Source organism: Pleurodeles waltl, chromosome 10 (genome assembly GCF_031143425.1).
Source record: "Pleurodeles waltl isolate 20211129_DDA chromosome 10, aPleWal1.hap1.20221129, whole genome shotgun sequence".
Classification (NCBI taxonomy): domain Eukaryota; kingdom Metazoa; phylum Chordata; class Amphibia; order Caudata; family Salamandridae; genus Pleurodeles; species Pleurodeles waltl.
In genome coordinates this window covers 1,019,475,156-1,019,496,785 of record NC_090449.1, presented here as the reverse complement: position 1 = coordinate 1,019,496,785, position 21,630 = coordinate 1,019,475,156, and the positions used below count along the sequence as shown (strand labels likewise).

The following is a 21,630-nucleotide window of genomic DNA, read 5'->3' as shown; positions in this document are numbered from 1 at the left end:
GCATCCTGGGGTTGCCAGATGCCACACTCCACAGGAAGTGGTTACTAGGTGAGAGGGAACCTGGTAGCCATTGGCTACTAACAACATCTGGCCCTGAGAGCACTTTCCAAGCATAAAGGAGTCACCTCTGGCACCCAGACCTCAGATCTCAACCGACTCAGAAAAAGGACTGAAGAAGGAGTGCCCTGCTGCACTGAGGGACTAGTAATGAGAGGCTGCACCGACGAGGACTGCACCTGCTGCACCTGGTGGCTAGTGTAGAAAGGGACATGGCCTGATGTATCTTGCACAAAGAGAAGCCATCTCCGGAGCACAGTCAATCCAAGAGAACTCCAAGGGCCAGCTGATTGGCCTCTTGTTCTCAGCACATGGACAAAACCGACCTAGGCCTGATGCACAGAGTTGCACTCAAATTTGCTGAACCCAGGAGTGCTGTCAGAGAATTGCTGGGATGCTCAGAAGACAAGTTATCATCGGTGACTGCAACAATGGGCAACTGGTAGTTGGGAGAGGACTTTGTGGGACGTCGATCCTGCAACCAGAACTGCCTCACCATCTTCGTGGACCAAGGAGCCCCTGCAGGAAGACCCCCATTGACCACATCACATTCATAGCATCCTTAAAGCATCTTTAGCATCCTCCATCTCTTACATCAGGACCACTTTATAGGAATCCATTGCAACATAGATAGAAGTGCCTGGAACTGCCGAGGGATGCTCCTTCCATGAAGGAAACTGACCTTGAGGACCTTCCTGGTTCTCCTGACTAGTTCCCTGCTGGAGTTGTTCACCTCAAGAACTTTTTACCAAGTGCATTGACACTTATCTAAGTTTTCTTTGAAAACATTTCTAATAGTTCAATTTGTTGACTTTGCCAAGGCATATTGGTAGCTACGTGAAACTGAATTGATTAATTATTTCTTATTAAATTGATGGGCCTGATTTAAAACTTGGTGGAGGGAATTACTTGGTCACAAATGTGAGGGTTATTGTGTCTCCATTATTACAATCACATTATATCCTATAGGAATCGTTATATGGTGAACGGGATATCCGTCATGTTTGTGACAGAGTATTCCATCTGCCAAGTTCTAAATAAGGCCCAATATCTTTGGAACTCTCTGGTAGATTGTTTTTTGTTCTAGTGTATTAATTCTTATAAAAATACAACATATTTATTTATAAATTAGTGTTGGATTTCTTGAGTTTTGTGGTGACTTCTTCATATGTTTTGGTGCTGTTTAAATGCTTAACACTTGTTCATCTGTGTAAGCCTTGCTGCTCAGTGTCACAGCTATCCAGGATTGAGCTGATGGTTTGACAGATGAAACCTAAGGGAGCCAAAGGAGTTGGTGAGTATATTACAAGGTGAGGTTGAACTACCATACCTTATAATACACCTCATATCCTCACACTCAATAACATCATGAGCAGGGGGCAGACATTAATCAAGAGGATGCAATCTGTGCTTGGTTCATGCTTCACAGAAAGAAAAGGAAATGACACCCGGCATGTGCCGGCCAATTTATTGTACACAATACCCCTCACAAGCACGAGATCATGACTGTGCTGTCACAGGTGAGCTATAGCAAGCTATCCTTGGTCACCTGAAACTTATGGTTGCTAAGAAAAGCATCAAAGCATGCTGGGGAAGAATGCCAGACCCCTATCTGCTGTACAATAGGGGAGAACAGACCAGGGAAAGAATTGCTGCATAGAGACTGAAAAAGGACATGCACTACTGTGGTACCTTTGTAGGTCAGCCTCAACATAAGTATTAGAACCTCAAGTTGATCAGAATGGCAAAAGCAAAAGGCCTAAGTTCCATGCAGATGTGAACAACACATCCAGCACACACAGTTTTTGCATTTAAACTTCTAAAATGTGTAAATTTACTTTTGGTTTCCAGTTAGGCCCTGAGCATCTTCTCTTGTCAGCTACAGTTGCCAGAAATGTGCTGCTTTAGAGAAACCTTTATACTCAAATATCAATGTAAAGAAGCAACAAGACAAGTCTTAATAAACATCTTTACATCACTATGATAAAAATAACAGATAAAGTTGATGTATTTCTGCTAGTAATAAAAAAGCAATATATGAAATAAATGCTTATGTGCGTAAAAAGGAGGTAAGTGATACTAATGGAAGTGGGGCTCTGGGTTACTGGCGTAATTCAAGAGTACTACAAGGGTACCTAAGTCACAGCACAATCTTTGTGAATCCGCTGGTAGTTAGGTTAATATTTTCATGTATGGGTTAAGAGTGCAGCTAAGAAAGTATTAACATAAAGATGAATTTAATAATTAGGATTAGTGATGGATTATGGTTTAGTTTTAGAGATGAGTGAGGGGGGTTTCAAAAACATTCTTAAAGAATTTGTTATAGAAGTTTTGTTATTGCAGTCAAAATGATGTTAATAGATATATTTTTAAACAATGATTCTTCTTTAAAATGAGCTCTTCTTTATAATATTTGTTCAGAAAATTGTGTCGAATTTATAATATTTGTTCAGAAAATTGTGTCGAAATAACACATGCACCGCCAGGCCCATTTACTCCAGCACTAAGCATTAAAAAGCATCAAAACTCCTCTGAAGCAGCCAGACAAATGTTCTCCTTTATTGGAATCCATAAGTTGGCATATTTTGGGGCTCAGCATCTGTAAGTGCTATCATGGGAACAGTTGCACATTCCTCTACACTGACTGCTTCACTCCCAGCAGCCAATAGGATACACAGTAGACTTGACATTAGGTCAGCCTGCTGCACCGTGGTATGCATATGGCACAGACCTTAGAAACCTGCCATAAAAGCTGGGAAGTCCCCGAGAAAGTTCAGACTCTTACTACACTTTATCCCAGACAAATGTAGGATGGAAGCATCTGCTTCCATCTTCCGCCCTATCTCCACCCGCCTCTGCTTTCATCTGTCTAGTCTCCACCCGAGCAGTCAACTCAACCACAGAGCAGCAAGTCTCAGCCAAACTGCACCTACACAATGCAGACAGATGCTCACCAGAAACAGACTTAGTCATCATAAATAACTGGTCGAAACAGGTTGACACATGCCAAAGTGGATAAAAAACAGAGGCCAGGCTTTGCAGCCAAAATGTCAGGGGGGAAAGAGACCTCCCACCTAACTCCATTCCGCATGATACTCAAGATACGTGGATACAGGAGATAAATGGGTTTTCCAAACCTAGAAAAAAGAAAAGGTTTACCAAGAATAAATGAAGAATAGATATAAGCATTGACAAAGCCAATAGGTTTCAGCTATGGAGCTATTTGTTTTGACAATGGTTTTTGGAGCCAATCTGTACAACATCCCCGAGGGTCTGCAGTATGGCTAAAGAATAAAAAAAATAAAAAAAAAAAAAAAAAAACTTTTGACGTTTCTGGCTGCAGGATTTTATAGGCACAGCATGCATTATTTTTTTAGGGGCGAGCACCAAGCGCTCCGTCCCTCTTCTAATCTCTCTTTAGGGGGATTTTAACCACGCCCATGTTACGTCAGTCACTTTCATTGGTTCCTGGCCTTGCCTTTTAAAATCCTCTTGTTTTAATTCGTAAAAGGCATGCATACGTCAGGCCTTCTCTGGCGTTTAGCCCTCCTCGAGAGCACCGGTAAACTACTGGAAACATACGAGGCTCCATGTTTTCCGTATGGTTTCTGGACTACTGTTCCTCTTTATTTCACAGCGCAATCGCGCTCGTTTTCTTTTTTCTTCATTTAATGTGGCAAGAAAAATCCGTTTAGGAGTTTACAACGCTAATAGCTCTAACTTGACGTAATGCGAGACCCGTTGCACTGCGAATGCTTGTTCTTTCAAGTTACCAATCCGAGTTAGATCAGTAACTGAAAAAAGCCTGCAAAAGCAGTTTGTTTTTTGAAGTGGGTGGGAGGAAACAGCACGGGCGGAAACAAAAAGGGTCTGGAAGCAACACAGAGGCCATTGGTGGGGGTAAGCAACATGCGGGCAGAATCAACATCCATGGTGCTGGTGGGGGCAGGGCCGGCTTCAGGGCGGTGCGAGCGGAGCGGACCTGAATTGTGGGGGGCTGACCTCAGGGGGAGCGCTGTGTTTAGCAATAACTTAGAAACTTGTCATTTAAAAACACCTCCTGAAAAGTGTATTGTGCGTCCGTTTTCAGGAAGCAATTAAAATGTCAAGATACCTCTTACGATTAATGTTCCTGCTAGGGAGAGAGATGGGAGTTTTGTCTAATGCCAGCTTTGCCTCGCCATAGTAGCTGAGAGGGTTAATATGCCTGCTGCAAAGAACATACCTATAGTTTATGTGGATAGCTGAGTGGATTAGTAAAGCCATCCTTTACAGCCGCTTTTAAAACAAATGAAGGTATGTAAAAGGGGGGCTATGGAGAGATGAGGGGCACATTTGCCCGGTGGTAGTGAGGGAATCCCAGGAGGTGGTCATGGGATGGGGGCACCAAAAAAGGCTGTCGCACAGGGCGCCACCAATGCTAAAGCCAGCCCTGGGTGGGGGAAAGCAACACAAAGGACGGGGTCACGGAAGCAACATGGAGGGTGCATGTGGGGGCAGAAGCAACATAGAGGGCACGGGTAGAAGAAAATCAAACAGGCAAAATGGAGCACTGTGGAGCTGGAGGGGGAAGCACACATGCAAGAGAAAGGAACATGGGGTGTGAAGAACACAAGAGAGAGAGCTGCAGAACATGCAATCTTGTGGAGTGCTTAACTGACAAGCAATGCCAATAGGTCTAGCTTTAAAAGAGTGTTGTATGGTAACATTAAATATTACAAGTATATAGCATTGGAATAGACATGTAGTTCTGTAGAAGCAAGAGCTGTACAATGATATTAGTGTAAGACAGATGATGAGATCACAGTTGCACTGTCAAGCCAGACCTAAAAATCCATATATGTTAACAGCTGCCCTTCTCCCATCTGTGATTCTGCCAGAGAAAAACATTATAAATTATCTATTTATCTAAGTCAATCTAATAGCAGCTGTGTGCCCTTCAAAGGTCAACCTGAGGCAGCTGGATAAATAAGCAAAATGATCACAGCTGTGTGGAGAGCCTGTACTTTTTTGTGGATGCGCACAACAGGTTAATGGATAGGATCCTTGATTTGAATTATTCCCAGCCACTGGCAATCGCTCGAGACCCCATCCCAATCCATCGTTTTTTTTTGCCCACCATGCACAGTTTGGACCCATTCACGTGCAAATCAGTCTGGACCCTGCTCCCCATGGTAACAGTGCAGCTTGAACTGCCATGGCAGGTCCTCCCTGGACCGGAAACAAGCATCCTGGGACAAGTTTCAGGATATCATTCCTCATCAGCCAGTCTAGCTTAAATCCAGTGGCACAGTGATCCCAGGACCCACGTCCGGGCATACCCAGCACACTAAGGGCAGCAAATGCAAAAACAACAAGATGATGGATAGAATGCTTGAATTAATCTCAGCCACTGGCAATTGCTCGGGCCACATCCCAATCCATTTTTTGCACACCATGCCACCACTGTTTGTACCCAGCCATATGCATATCAGTCTTGACCCTGCTCCCCATGAGAACACCCCAGCCCGAACTGTGAGGGCTCCCTGGACCAAAAACAAGCATCTTGGGACCGATTTTAGGGTATCACCCCTCATCAGCCAGGCTAGCTTGAATCCAGTGGCACAGTGAGCATGGAGCCCACGCCTTGGTATACCCGGCACATTAAGGGCAGCAAATGCAAAAACAATAAGGTGATGGATATAATGGTTTAATTAATCTGAGTCCCTGGCAAATGCTTGGGCTGCATCCCAATCTATTGCACACAACTTCTGTCCCCTCAAAACATATACTGTACTTCTGGCTCCCAACACATGGGCGGAGCCGAAGCCCCTTTCTTTGTGTTCTCACTAATTGTCTGGTGACAACAAAAAAGCAAACCACTGGAAAGTAATGGGCAGGCTCTAAATCCACTGTAAGCTAACAATGCCTTTTGTGTGCTCTGTCTAGTAGGTGAGGCCTAAAAAGAGTAGCTCAACATAGGGAAGAAAAATTAGTGAATCAAGAAATGTTTGCATGACATGTTACAGCCATCAAGCTTAGACAGAAATATAATGTCAGCTGTTTCTATGCCACACAACACTCCTGCTTTAAGTCCCGTTCCCGCAATGTCCCACAATGTTGTTATGCTCCTCCTTCTTCTGTTAAATCTGTACCTCCCTAAACAATATTTTGCCTTATTTAAATGGGAAAAAAAAACATATTTTTTTAGGTCTCGTGTAAAAGTGCACACGCTGTCTCGAAGTTGTTGGTTACAATTCAGTGGGCTTCAGCCCACTCGTAGGCTTACCATTTGCTTGCTACAACATCTCTCTTGTGTGCTTCATTCCTGTTTGTCCATTCATGCGTAATGCCTTTTCCTGTGTTTGGCCCTCTGTCAGAGCATGGACCAAGTCCTTATGTCCATCCACTGCTCCTGTTGTAGGAGTTACTTTTTCTTTGTTTTCAAGCACTCCAGACGAGCGCTCCTGTTTTTACTCGCTCTGACTCCTCCCACCTGCCCCCATTCCAGTGGCTTCTTTTCCTCCACAGATAGTGCACCCCAGCACAGCGCTCTGTATTTTATTGTGATGTGTTCTATGTCCCCTATGCCCATGTAAATGAGGCGTTCTCCATGTTTCATTTTATTATCTCAGAGTCTCCAAGCTTTTGAATGTTGGGCAATGTAACTTTATGCTAAATCCCCCCGTATATGTCCTCATAGGCCTGGCTGTGAGTCTTGTATCACTATTTTGATGTTTATCCTATCTTTGCAAGCGAAGGCAATAGGTTATGCCACTCCATAACACATGGCTAAAAGACAATAACATTGACAATGCTAATAGCTCTTGGATTGCTGGGAACTTTTGGCTTTGCCAATGCTTCTTATTGTTTCCCAGTCTTCTGATGTAACAGTGTTTACCTTCTTTATAGTCTTATTTATAACGCTTTGATGAAACTTCTTTATAGATTAAATAGATAAGATAAGTGCAGTGGTATGTTGGTTGCGGTCATGTATTTCTACAGATACACCAAGTATATTTTTAGAACTATGTATAAATATTCCTGTCAGGGGTGTAGGTTGGTCAGTAAGATTGGGGGGTGTGAGCTTCAGATTTCCCGATAAATACACTGGCATATAAATTTAAAATGAATTATAGAACAAGCAGGATGCATGAGGGGCTTAAGAGAAAGTGGAAAGGGAGAGGAATACGGATTGGTAGGAGAACTAAGTGAAATAATACAATATTCTGTAAAATAAGCAACTTTTTTTTAGAACTTTCAAAACAGATATGAGAGAGAGTATGCTTTTTTCTGTGCGTATGCAAAAATCCCAGGTGAAATCCGACAGACACCTCACCATACCCAACTAAAAGCACCTGTACCCAGTGATTCACCAGAAAATACATTTATTAGTTTGGTGGGGGGTGTAACACCCCAAATACCCACTAGAAGCTACGCCTGTGATGCCTGTATCAATGCCTTTGTCTACACTTACAAATCAAAATATATATTATAGAAAATTTATGTTTTCTGGTTTATTTGACATAATTAACCGTCACTTGTACAATGTTTCATGTCAAAAAAGTTAATTTTAGCTTGAAAAATGTCAAGCGAATTGAGTCTCCAGTAATGCAAAATGTGCATACTCATAACAACGAAGCAGGTAAATATTGTCTTAGATTGAACCATCTATTGGCACTTAAGCCAGATTTGACAGCGGGTATGATTATTCTCTGATTGCTAGTTGTCAACATGTGATGCCAATGGTTACAATTCCTTCATGCTCCAATCACATACACAGAAAGAAGGCATCTTTAGCACTGAGGACCTGCTTCACAAAGGGTTTGCACAGCTAAATTCAAAATGGATGCACAAAAAAATGTTTGAAATGATTTTCTCAAATGTCAAAATGTAGGGTTGTGACAGGTTTATGGACATTCCTAAGTAGGTCTGTATAAAAAGGAAGGTGTCACCCACAAACACTTCTGTTCTTAAGGGCAGGAGTGATATGCTTAACTTGAGCCAGTGGTTTCCAGTGCTGGGCACTGGCACTTGTTATTGAGGGCCAGTATTTATTTTTCTGTCGTGAGCATTTGCTGTGAGCAATAAAAACATGGGAAAGACACAGGGAGAGAAAGACGGGAAAAGCGTTGCAAAGGGAGAAAGCTGAAAGCAGAAAGCTGCAAGAGTGAACTAAAGGGGCAGGGAGTGGCTGTAAAGGGATTAAGGAGGCCCAAAATCGCTTTAGGATTCTGCTGCCTCAGTATTCTGTGCACGCAGATTTAATTGTAGCAGCCGCATATTTCAGAGGAGAGCTTTGGGCCCCGGCACATTTTTATTTACAAATTAAGCACTGGGAGTGAGTGTGTTCCCAGGATGGAAACTAGGGGAGGGACAACACTGGGTTGGTTTGTAGGACTCAGGTATTCATTAATAGGGAAGGAGAAGGGATCGCTCTATATGGAATAGCATGTACGTCATGGAGAAAACAACGACAAACTTAAAAGTGGAAATGCACCTGTTAGACCCGACAGTCTTAGGGTGGTCATCCCCCAACTTTTTACCTCCCTCTCTCTGCTTTTCTGACACTGTTTTTGTTGGCTTTAGCATTCTGGGCACGTTACCACTGCTAACCAGTGCCAAAGTGCATATGCTCTCTCCCTTCAAACACTGTAACATTGGCTCATACCCAACTGGCATATTTAATTTACTTGTAAGTCCCTAGTAAAGTGCACTACATGTGCCCAGGGCATGAAAATCAAATGCTACTAGTGGCCCTGCAGCACTGATTGTGCCACCCACATAAGTAACCCCATAACCATGTCTCAGGCCTGCCATTGCAAGGCCTGTGTGTGCAGTTTCACTGCCACTACGACTTGGCATTTAAAAGTACTTGCCGATCCTTAAACTCCCCTTTTTCTGCATATAAGTCACCCCTAGGGTAGGCCCTAGGTACTCCATAGGGCAGGGTGCTAAGTAGATAAAAGGCAGGATATATACCTGTGTGTTTTATATGTCCTGGTAGTGGAAAACTCCGAAATTTATTTTAACCCTCATATACTGTTTGAGAGGTAGATTCTGATCAGAAAGGGGTAAACAGGCCAGGTTTAGTATGGCCAGGATGGTAATAGAAACTCCTGCTGATTGGTGAAGTTGGATTTTATATTACTATTTTATAAATGCCACTTTTATAGAAAGTGAGCATTTCTCTGCACTTAAAATCCATCTGTGCCTTACAGCCTGTCTCCAATCAATGTCTGGGCTGGTTGACAGCTTCCTTGTGCATTTCACCCAGACAACGACAAACACATGATACTCAGCCACACCGGCACTCATCTGCATGCTGAATGGGGCTTCCTGGGCTGGAAGGGTGGAGGGGCCTGACACTTACATTTCAAAGGCTAGTGGCCTGCCCTCAGACAATGGACTGCCAAACCCCCTGCTAGGACCCTGGCAGACAAACCTGTGTTGAAAGGGGACCTTGTGCACTTAAAAACCACTCTTTGAAGTCTCCCCCACATCAAAGGCATTTTTGGGTATATAAACTGGGTCTCTGACCGCACCAAATCAGACACTTCTGGACCTGAACCTGCAACCTGTCAAGAGGAACTGCCTGGCTGCCCAAAGGACTCACCTGGACTGCTTTGCTGTGAAGGACTGCTGTCTTGCTGTTGCCCTGCTGCCTTGCTGGCCTCTGAATTTGCTGAGAAGTTCTCTCCAAGGGCTTGGATTGAGCTTGCCTCCTCTTTCTGAAGTCTCAGGGCCAAAAAGACTTAATCTCTTCAAGGTAATTCCTTGTGTGCCGAAAATCAACGCAGAGCCTGCCAGAAACGACACACAGCTTGCCTTGTGACGAGAAAATCGCTGCACAGCCGAACCGGAATGATGCAGCCCGACTTCCCGAGTGAAGATCGACGGAGCGCCTGTGTTGCGACCGGAAATTTGACGCACAGCCATACCGGATCGACGCACAGCCGAGCCGGAACGATGCAGCCCAACTTCCTGAGTGAAGATTTGATGCAGCTCCTGCTGTGTTACCGAAAATTCGACACATCGCCTACCGGCTCAATGCAACGCCTGTGACTTCTTCCCGCATGCCTAGGATTTTCCACGCATCGTCCCTGGGCATCAAAAGATCCCCTCCAGAAATCGATGCAAAGCCCATTGCAGCATGAAATGAAATGACGCACCACCTGTGCCGCGTTGAAAAATCTGACACACACGTCCTTTTTCCATGCATCTCTTCCTCTGCGTCTCCGTGCGTGATAATTGTGACACAAATCAGGTACTTTGTGCAAACAAGAGACCACTGTTGATTTTTAAGATCTAAGACTCTTTACTCTTGCAGAACTGATATTTCAACTTGTGCTTATTGAATCTTTATTGTTTTGACCTTAATTTAACCAGATAAATATCCTATATTTTTCTAAACCTGTGTGGTGTATTTTTATGGTGTTTTCTCTGTGTTCTTGCCTGATTTATTGCACAAATACTTTACACATTGCCTTCTAAGTTAAGCCCGACTGCTCAATGCCAAGCTACTAGAGGGTGGGCACAGGATCATTTGGATTGTGTGTGACTTGCCCTGACTAAGGCTGTGGTATCTATTTGGACAAAGGTGTATTCCTCTGCCAAATAGAGACCCCATTTCTAACAGCACCTTTTCATATACACAAATTTAAATATGGTCTAAGTTTCTCGTGTGTAAATATTACACAAGGGAGTAATTCTGGAACCTAGGACTGTTGTTGATTTCCAGGATTAATTCTTGAATTCTCTGTGAATTGTCTTAGAAATGTGCTCCAAACTTAGGAGCAAGTTTCTGACTTTTCTTATCTGAGGTATGCAAGCCTTAATTGAGGAGGTGGTCTCATTTTGAATCCAAGCTATTTCATCCCTTCTCTTTTTAGGCCACCTCATCTATCATTTTTTGCACAGGCAAAAAAGGAGGTATAGGGCACATATTTTTGCGTTTCAACCACCTCAAAGTGTTTTGCACGTATGTGGGGATGGTGCGGTACAGGAGGCGAGAGTGATGCAAGTTGGGAGCAGCAGGTCCATGCAGGCTCACGTGTAGCCACTTTCCTCCCATGGACCTGGTCAGAGAGTGTCGTGGTTGCAGGACTGGCGGCATCAGTGCAAGAGTCACAACCTGGTCCCATTGTTTGGGGTGCTTCCACTCACTATTGCTCCCGGTGACATCGCTTTGAATGATGGCCTCCTGGTGATGTAGCTTTGAGTGATGGCCTCCAGGTGACATCGCTTTGAATGATGGCCTCCCGGTGATGTAGCTTTGAGTGATGGTCTCCAGGTGACATCGCTTGGAATGATGGCCACCTGGTGGTGTAGCTTTGAGTGATGGCCTCCCGGTGATGTAGCTTTGAGTGATGGCCTCCTAGTGATGTAGCTTTGAGTGATGGCCTCCTGGTGATGTAGCTTTGAGTGATGGCCTCCAGGTGACATCGCTTGGAATTATGGCCACCTGGTGATGTAGCTTGGGGTGATGGCCTCCAGGTGAGGTAACTTGTCTTCAGAGGGAGAAGTGTGTCTGATTAACATTATTTCAACTGGAGCAGGAAGCACTTTGGAAGGGAAGGAGTACCTAGGATTACCAGATGGCTGTAGGCACGGACATCATTTAGGGGTCACCAGGGGTCACAGCTGCAACCCCTGCACTGCCTTCGCGACCTGTGGTCTATGAGGTTGCAAAATCTGTTCCTGGAACACAGGGATGGCTCACCTGTTTTTTTGTCAATTTCTTTATTACACAAATAGGGAATATTATTAACCATGATTAGTGATGGAAAAATGGAGTACAATTAGTGGGAATATGGCACTATCTGACAGCTAAGGTAAGTAAAAGTGATTTTAAATGTATGTAATGTGTGGGTGAGAGTGTGTTTATGCAAGAGAGTGTGTGAACGTGCGTGTAAGTGTGTGTGAGTCAAAGTAAAGGTCAAATGGCGTGTGATGTCACTTTTGCTACCCAGGCCATTTTAGTGAATTGATGCCCATGGGCAGCACTTATTTTTTTTTCTGCCTCAAGCATTTACTGCAAGCAAAAGCACCTAATGGGAAATAGGGAGGAAGAGAAAGATGGAAAAGCCTCTCAAAGGGAGAAAGCTGCAAGAGTGAGCTGAAGGGGCAGTGAGTGGCTGTAAATGGATTAAAGATGGCTTCAGGATTACGCTGCCTCAGTATTCAGTGCTCACACATTTAAATGCAGCAGCCGCGTGTTTAAGAGGAGGGTCTGGGGCACCGGCACATTTTTTATTTACAAATTAAGCACTGGGAAAGAGAGAGAGGAAAAAATAGAGCTAGAGAGTCCATATGGTTGACAGATTTAAGTAAAAATTGAATTCTGGGTGTTGTAGTCCTGGTGCACACGAGCAAACCAATTTGAGTGAACTAAAGTAAATTCAACTAGAAACCTGTCTGTGGTGTGACAAGGAAGCACGGATCAAAAGAGAACAACCTCGGTAGGGGGGGGGGAGGGGGGAAGGTCATTGAAAGGAGGAGAAGGAAACATAACACGTATGTGGAACAAGACCAGACACCGCATGATACAACTGTTTTCGACATTACACAATGTATCCATCTGCATATGTAAAACTTGAGGTACATGATGACAAACGGCATGACTTTGGCCAACAAATAGTTCTTCCGCTACTGCGGGGGCGACGGAAGACAACCTGCCCTTTAAAGTCCTTGGCCAAGGCAGCGGAGATTTCTCCAACAAGTCGGGTGTACCCCCATGGGGAAAGCCGTTTTGGTGGGGAAACCCTAAATTCCGCGAGCACAACTGGCACTAAAAACATGGGTTTATTATTGGTAAGTAAACAGATCCCCAAACACGATGGGGTTTTCCAATCATCTCCAGGACTTGGTACCTGCCGTTACGTGAAAATCGCCTCCCAGTGACTAATTTGAAAAGGCTGTCGGTGTCCGAGCAGAGCCCGTGGCCAGTGAAATTAAACGCTGGCACACTGAAAAACAGAGCTGTGCAGTCGGGGCCGGCGGTGGGGCCGGAACCGCTGTCCTGGAAGGGGGGCTCTGACCAGGAGTTGGGGGGAGGGGCCGGCGCTGTGTTTAGCAATAACTTTATGATTAAAAGACCCTGCTGCAGAGTTCCTTGTGCGTCCAGCATTCAGGTAGGAACGAAAATGCCAAGATAACGCTTGTAAGTTGTGCTCCAGATAGAGAGAGAGGCGTTGTGACTCGCTGTAAAGTAGCGCAGAGGGTTAATATACCTACTGCAATGAACAGATCTGTATTTTATCTGGATAGTTGAGTGAGTTAGTAAAGTCAGCCTTTACCAGCGCTATAAAACAAAACAAATGTATGTGAGAGAGGCGCTATAGAGATATGAGGGACACTTTTGCAGGGTGGTAGGGAGAGAATCCGAGGAGGAGAGCATATGGGGGGAGGTCACAAAAGATTGCACACCAGGCGCCACAAGCGTGTGTAGTTTTAAATCCACCTCATGCCTCTTCAATCCACCCCGTACTCTTCCTGCCCTTTCACACCTCTCTCTTGCAGGTTCCTGCTTCCTCCCATTATGATGGGTTTTTCGTCTTTCTCTTCCTCCATTTTCCGCTGTGCTTGTTTTTCCCTCTTTTTAGGTTGAGCACGCAAGCACTTTTACATGTAGTAAGCATTGTGGGCTTTTAACCACACCCACCTCACTTCCATCACTTTCATTAGTTCCTGGGCTTGCATTCAAAAATCCTTTGTTATCATTGGTAAATGCTTTACATTTGTCCCTCCTTGGGGCTGTTTTGTTACCTCCTTGGACACCTACCCTGTTACGTAGATAATTGCTCTTTTGTCGATAAGTTTGACTGCAAGCAAACTTCTTTTTCCTTTTGTGTTTCTCCTTCGTGCTCAAGGTTGTGGCGGCCAGAGCGCTTTGAATCGTCTTGCTCATGTCAACTGTTTTACTTCTCATTTTCAATTTATGTGGCACGAAAAGTCCAGTAAGGAATTTACAATCCTAATAGCTCTAACTTGAGAAAACGTGAGACCCGTTGTATTGCAAACGCTTGTTTTAAATGTCTGATGCCGAAAAGTAAGTGCTGGCGGCCCCACTGGCTCAAATGACCTATTGCTGCTGCCTTTTAGGTAGCGAACATTCACAATGGCTAGTTCGCCAGCCGTGATGGTGGAAATTACCGCTCTGGATTGTGCGAGTTGAACCTGAACATTTCTGCAGACCGGTCAAGGTTCTCAGTTCCATGTGTGAGTAGCTCATCCACTCCAGGTCTTTTCATCACACTGTGGACTCTGTAGCTCTCATTATCTGAATATAAAATCAGAAATTCAAGTCCTAGCATGGGAAAAGAATGCTGGACTATAAGACCTCCTCATGGCACTGGAGAATGGAGTTTGCAAGTTCTCCCATGGATGAGCGGATGCAAGTGCAGGAGTGTCTGCACTCATGACGTAGGCCGTCTACCTTCCTATAACCAGGGCCACTGGAATTATGGGGCAGAGGAGGTCCAAATTATGCACCAGGGATGAACAAATAATGCGGCAAGAATAAGCAAATTGCACATTTTGCAATAGTATTGCTTCATTATTTTGTCATTTTCACACCTGGTAATGGTGTCTGGTACTAGAGTTTTACCTCATCAGTAAAGCTTTGACTGCCAAACACAATAATAAGATGACCAGTCAAACTTTGCAAACAGTGTTCCGATATGCCGGAATCCGAGTCGTTAATTTTTTTGTAACTTTTGATCCGTTTGAGCTACAAACAAAGTTTTTTTTTTTCTAATCTGCAGATTGTTCAGCAGGTGATATATTACATGGCAAATGCGGCAAATACATAATAATGTGAAACTCACTACGACCGTAGAATCGCATAATTCCAGTGGCGCTGCCTATAACTAGGGTAACTATGCTGCCAGGGGTGAATTGTCAAATCAATCCCTGTTGGCGGCATTCCCCTAGCACCTGTGTCTTCATCAAGTCAAAATGTATTTCCCTAAAATCAAACAATATTTTTTTTTGAATTCGTGAAGGTGGGAGTGGAACCCTGGCTCCAAATGTAATAAATTATGCCCACACCAGGCAACGTTGCAGTGGTATTTGCGGTGACAAGCAGTGCAAAAGTGAGATCTGCACCAACTGACCAATCAGGACGCACGACATACGCCAAATGACTAAACTACTATCTTTAGTCCTAAACTTTTATCCTACAAGCCCCCGTTTTCAGGTGTGTTACTCTAATTAGTTCAAAGAAAGCAAAACAAGCCTATTACTCCCAGAATGCACTAGGGCATCACAGGAAAGTCCAAGGCTGGAAACAGTGTCAGTAATGACCAGGTTATGACCAATGCAAAAACAGCATTTTGTGTCAGTCGGTCAGCGCAAATGGTGGTTCAGAACAGGCGGCCTTTGAAACACATCACAGATGGGAGTGACTCTGCAGGTCCCGCTTGTACCAAGTCCTCCATTCCAGGGGAGAGTCAAACCTGCACCCCACATGTTCCTAATCACCGGAGACTGCCCCGGATGTCAGAGCTCGGAGTAAACGCTCAAACTCAACTCAGTCTGACATCCAAGTGGGGGGTTTTGGAACACAAAGTGCGGTTGCATATTTGTGCAAAATAAATGATACATCCCATAGAAAGGCACCGAAGGGCTAACGTTTTAAATCAGTCGTTTTACAGCTGCCCAGTGGCCCCACGTGTGGCACATTCAGGCGTCTGGCTGGCAACAGAACACTGCATTCTGAGGCTACCAGACCACTTTTAACATTGTAGGTATTGCCAAAAAAAATAAGAACATTCAAAATGTCACCATCCAAAAAACTTGCACTATCTCAAAGTGTCGCACGTGACGTAGGACCACTTGGCAGCCAGCCCTGCTATGCTTCACCTTTAGCATTTGTGCTCATTTATTTGTTTAGCTCTGAAGCAGAAATACTACACTGCGCCTACGACCAACAATTGTGGCTAGCAATTAGCCCCGTGGCATAAGCAACACCGTTTTGTATCCACCTGCCCTTGGAATTCTGGGTCTTGTAGTTGTCATTTTCCCTTTCCAAAGTATAGCCTTAAAATCACAGCATGAACAATATTATTTAGTTAACAAGTAGACCCTGGCTAATGGTGCCAAATCGTGGCATAGGTCTACTTGCCAGCTGTGAACAGAAAACCAGGTATTCATGTGACGAGAGTCCTGATAAAAAAAACAGGAGGCAGGGAGGGTCTGTCCCCCGTTGGAGTCAACTGGTCACTGGTCATTCTTTGCGTTTAGATGTACCCTAGGGGCATGCAGGGTTTCCAACACACTGTGAGCTATAAAAGTACCAATTAACTCTAGCATCTTATACGTTTCCTGAACACCAGAACACACAGAAAGCGACAGCCATTCACATGAGGTACATTTTACATTAGGTACATTTCGTGTGATTGTGTAGAGGTGACACTTCCCCTCCCCTTTGATGGTATAAATGGTCTTACCTGAGGAAGTTGCCCTTCACCTGGCCCCTGCAGGCATCCTCGCGAGGCAGCAGTGGACGGCTGGACTCCACTACCGCAGGCAGATAAGAGGGGGAACTTCGCCAGGGCAGACTCCCCGAGCTCTCAAAGTTCGCTTTGTCTCAGCCCGTGTGGGTGTGACTCCTCCTGCGAGGGTGGGCTCTTCTGGGCCGGGGCTTCACGCCAAGTGAGGGAGGGGTACTTTCGGTTACTGGGAACCCCGTCCCAGTACCCAGATGTCTAAGAGGAGGGGTGGGCTCGTTTCTAAAGCTAACAGCAAACTGGGATCGGGGCGTAGCCGTCACTGGTGCAGCCGGTGCAGTGGCACCGGGGCCAAGAGGTGGGAAGGAGAGCTGCCAGCCCTGCACTCTGTGCAGTTATTCAGGAGAACGCTCGTTCACATTTTTCCAGACATAAAGCCTGCCTCCGGGCTGGCTCTGGGTTTACTCTTGGTAGATGTAGGGTGGGCAGAGGCAGAAGGGCAGTACGTGGATACGAATAAATGGAGAGGAGAAAAGAAAGGAATGAAATGAGATGGTGACAGATGGAAAGGAGAGGAGAACAGGATAAAAGGACAGGGCGAGAGAAGGGTCTAATGAAGACAGACTACGAGGGCAAGCAAAATAAGCAAAGGGGAGGGAGAGATGACAAGGATGTTTTGGAGGAAATAAAAAAGAGCCAGTGAGAGTAAAAACAAATGAAGAGAGACAAAGAAAGAGGATGGAGAGGAGAGAGTGTAAGGGAGGAAGGACACAAGTGGAGAGAGGGGTGGAGAGATGATGGCGAGAATGAAAGATGTGCAGAATAAAGAACTTATAAACCCATAAGCAGCGATTCAGCTATCATTTGTGCAGTAGGTGCAGTGACACCAAAGCTCATAGCGTGGGGGTCCACTGCACCCCAAATGTGTCTGCAGTTTTCATTGCCAGCTCAGGGGTGGGGGGATATTTTCCTTGCTTGCTTTAATGCCCTTGATAACCAGGCTTTGATACTGACTGATTGAGCTGAAAATAGCAATATCCAGCAGTCTTTACTGACCTAAGGCACCCAGAACCCTGACTGTAGGGCAGAGTGGTCAAACCTGGTCTGCGGTGGCACATAAAAGGGTTTCAGTGCCATGCCACAGTGTTGAAGCGGGCTAGCAGTAGAAGGTGCCTTGCCTCAGGCTGTGGGCACTCCTGGAGGGGGCACTTGTCTGGATGTGTTTAATCAGTGTTCGTGGGAAAGAGCTGGGTATTAAAGGGATAGCTGAGGTGCATACCACACATACAGAAATGTAGGTGCCCCATCAAACCATGCACCAGTAACACCTGCCATTTACAGCTCTTATGGGGAAAGTACTGTAATATGAAAATACAGTCATTGCTACTTTTTACATTAATAATAGGTGTCCATGAGTTGACACTGAGTGTGGTTGGAGTAAAGTCTCTCCTTTAATGCAGGGGGGCAGGATGGGACTGTGTGGCTAGCAGAATGGCACCCTTGTCAAACTCATCAAGGGGAACCCCGAAAACATGAAGATTTCAGTGAGACATTTACTGAGTCCACCTCATTTCAATTTTTAAAATTCGGAAACTGAGGTATTTTTGGCACCCACTAAATACCTCTCAGAAAATACTTCCCCCAGATCCACCTTGGGATATTGGTATCTACCAGAAACAGTACATGGTATCCCTATTGCAATATACTTTATATCAAGGCAAAAGTGAACGATCAAAGTGTTCTAAAGTTGTGTTACCGCAAAATTATTGAGATCAACCACTTCAGATTTTTTTTTATGCCTTAAATGGAAACTATAGCCCCTCATTCCGAGTGCGGCGGCCTCAAGACAGCCACACTTACAATGGCGGTCGGTTCGCCGCAGACAGGGCAGTCCAACCACCCTATTATGACAGTGGCAGATGTGCCACCGTCCAACAGCCGGCACTGCGAGGTTGCTGCCTGTCGACAGCCTGGCGGTCTCGGCAGTCGCAATCTGCCAGGGCAGCGCTGTAAGCAGCGCTGCCCTAGGGATTACAAGTCCCCTTTCTGGCAGCCTTTGCATGGCGGTCTCACCGCCATGCAAAGGCTGGCAGAAAGGGGGCCCATGCGCTTGGCATGGGCAGTGCAGGGGCCCCATGGACAGCCCGTCGCACATTTCACTTCCCGAATTACGGGCAGTGAAATGCGCGATGGGTGCTTTAGCACCCGACGCACCACAACATCGCCGTAGGCTCGATTACGAGCCGGCGTCAAAGTTGAGGTGAGTTTTCCGCTGGGCCAGGGGGTGGAAACGCTGTTTTCGCCCGCTGGCTCAGCGGGAAACTCCTAATAGGGCGGGCAAAAGACCTCCATTACTGGCGGTCTTTTGCCTGCAGCGGCAGGACCAGCGAAGACATAATGGGCCCTATAGACGTTTTGGAGGAAAGGAAAACAGTAAGGTTTCTCTAACTCACTTAGTTTCTCTTTGGTAGACTTTGGAGTGTTTAGAGTCAGACAAACCTGTTGGAGAATATCTCATCTGCACGCGTTCTAAACGGAGCCCCTCCCCATACCGCAGTATCAGTACACACACACAATGATTGCTATTTTAAATTATACAATTATTTATAATACACTACTCACCTACAAATCAGATGAAGCAGAATGATTGTCAATATTATAACAGCTGAGCTATAATTGTACAAATTAGGGCAAATATAAGAGAGGCCCCAACTATAGTTCATTACACATTCCTAATTGTAATCACTTGTCCTCCAGCATGGTTGTATTAGCTTATCAGACTTTGTCAAGTCATGTAAAACCTTCCTTGTTCAAGGAAAGACACAGAGCAATGTGCAATTATTATTTCACATTGTAGTTTCTGTAATTCTGCAGGCTGCCAGGCCAGCAAAAAAAATGTTTAAAAAAACGTTTAATGCACTCCCAATGTTTTTTTCTTTATGCTTTACAATGTCTGCTTTTATTGATTGCAAATAAATAAAACAATAAATGCACTTTGGGTACACCCTTGACCATCAGGGTCTTTAATGTTCTGAAGCCAAATGCCAGAGAAGATGTGGAACATCTCCACTGGCCTCATAGACTCTTGGAGTCACTGGAAGAGTGGCACAGGACCAGCCAGATCAAATCTGAACGGGGCAAGGAGGCATAGCTTTTCCAGCCATCCCAGCCATGCAAAGACCATTGTCCCAGCCACACCTTTGTGTCAATGTACTTTGGACTACGCAGTGATGTGTAGCATCCTCGCCAGCCTGGGTACCCGCCAATGAATATGCCACACATGGAGCTATGTATTACATGTTTTTATTTGTCAGTGTGGATCCACAAACTCAACTTTCTAAACCTGCATTCACTTCATTACGTTCTAACACTTGCATCATCACTCTATGGAGCCTTTCAGGAGCCAAAAGGGTTTCGTCATACACACTCAGCTGACACAGCATCTCCCCCACTGTTAAATAAAAAATTACAGTATTTTACAGCACATGCACAATTACAACTCATCAATAAGTCTTCTTGGCTCTTTGATCACTCGCCCTGATCGTGTCTTTGGATACTGGGAATCAGCAATAGGAGTGTCCATGATCTGCTTTGGCGATGCAGGAGCAACAGCAGTCTGGGGTTTTCCAATTGTCTTTCCTGAACCAGTCTCTAGGTTGACATCAGTATCTGATGAGCATTGAGCCACATGTCTGGAAAGGGAGGAGTCTCACGTAATGGATTTCCCAGGAGGTTGGGCAGTCACCATGGATCCTTTGCTGGTTACAACATGGAATGGCTCGGCATCAAATGGAGCATCAGATTTATGTCTTCTGGGCTGATGTATGAGCACATGATCTCCTCTTGTTAAAACAATGTCATTTTGCATGTTATCACTTGTCTGCATAGGCCTTCATTTTTGTTTCATGATCCAAATCTTTTGTATGGGGCTTCTCATCAATTCTTGATCTTGTGTTGGTCCACTGAGGTAACCTTGTCGTCACTGCTCTACCGAACATCAAAGTTGCAGGGCTTTCATCTATGGTCGAGTGAGGAATTGAGTGGTAAGCTCGCAGGGTAGAAATCAAGACAGTGTCGAGGTTGAGTGATTCTAATGCAGCACACTGAGCAGCTTTTTTTAACATACTCATGAAACGTTCAACAAGGCCATTAACCTGTGACCAAAGAGGTGGGATCTTCTGATGCTTTACATTAAGCAGATTGAGAAAGTCGCTGAATTCTCCGCTATTGAAAGGTTGGCCATTGTCAGATTTTAAAATCGTACGAATGCCCCATGTTCCAAAGATGCCATCTGATCTCTCAATGACCCTTTTCTGAGTGATAGACAAGCAATCTTCAGTTAATGGAAGTGGGAGTATTACTTCCACAATCACCATCAGCTGACGCTCATTGTCTAGTGGACCTAAAAAGTCAACAGCAATTCTTTAACATGCCTGCTTTGGAAACAAGAACATATTTGAGGGCTATTTAGTGGTTTTCAATGACAGGAAGTTGTATAGATCACAGGCCTTCAACTTTCTTTCAACTCGTTCATGGAGATGAGGAAACCAGACTCTATCTCGGGCAGCTTGTTTAGTGGCAACAATTCCACAATGTCCTTCATGGGCCACTTCAATTATCTGTTGATGCAGACTCTCCGTAATGACAATTCTTGAACCTGTCAGATAGTTCCTTCTTGTGCCATGGACAATTCATCTTTGACATTTTATACTTCTGGAATTCACTGTCACTAGTAAGAGGTCGAGTATGTTGGTTCCATGACGGACTTGTGATAATGTCTTTCAGTTTTAACATGTCACTATCTTGACTCATGGCAGTGACAATTTTTTCCAATTAAATAGAAGCTGGTGTGTTTGATTTCACAATGAAGTTTATGTAGGCCTCAACTGTTTTCGATGGAGTACCGTGATACAGTATAGGCACTCTGGAGAAGTGGTCAGCAGGGTTATGAATTTTTCCTGAGCGATGAACAATTGTGTAGTTGTATTCTTGTAATTGTAGACCCCAGCGCTCAGTACGCTGAGGCATCTTGGCCTTTGGCTTGCCGAAGATCGTCAGCAATGTTTAATGAACTGTCACAAGTATAAAAGGTTTTCTACATAGGAACATGTGGAAATGTTCACAAGCCCACTCCACTGTTAAA

At 44.8% G+C, this 21,630-nt stretch overlaps 1 protein-coding gene across 1 annotated transcript in view; it reads right to left on the bottom strand.

The window, feature by feature from the left end:
* The window catches only part of LOC138262145 (collagen alpha-4(VI) chain-like), a 343,879-nt gene extending 327,235 nt beyond the window's left edge, over positions 1 to 16,644 (bottom strand). The window contains exon 1 of the mRNA XM_069211929.1: positions 16,488 to 16,644. The gene's annotated coding sequence lies outside the window, so the exon portion shown is untranslated. The remainder of the gene's footprint in view (positions 1 to 16,487) is intronic.
* Between the last annotated feature and the right edge of the window lie 4,986 nt (positions 16,645 to 21,630).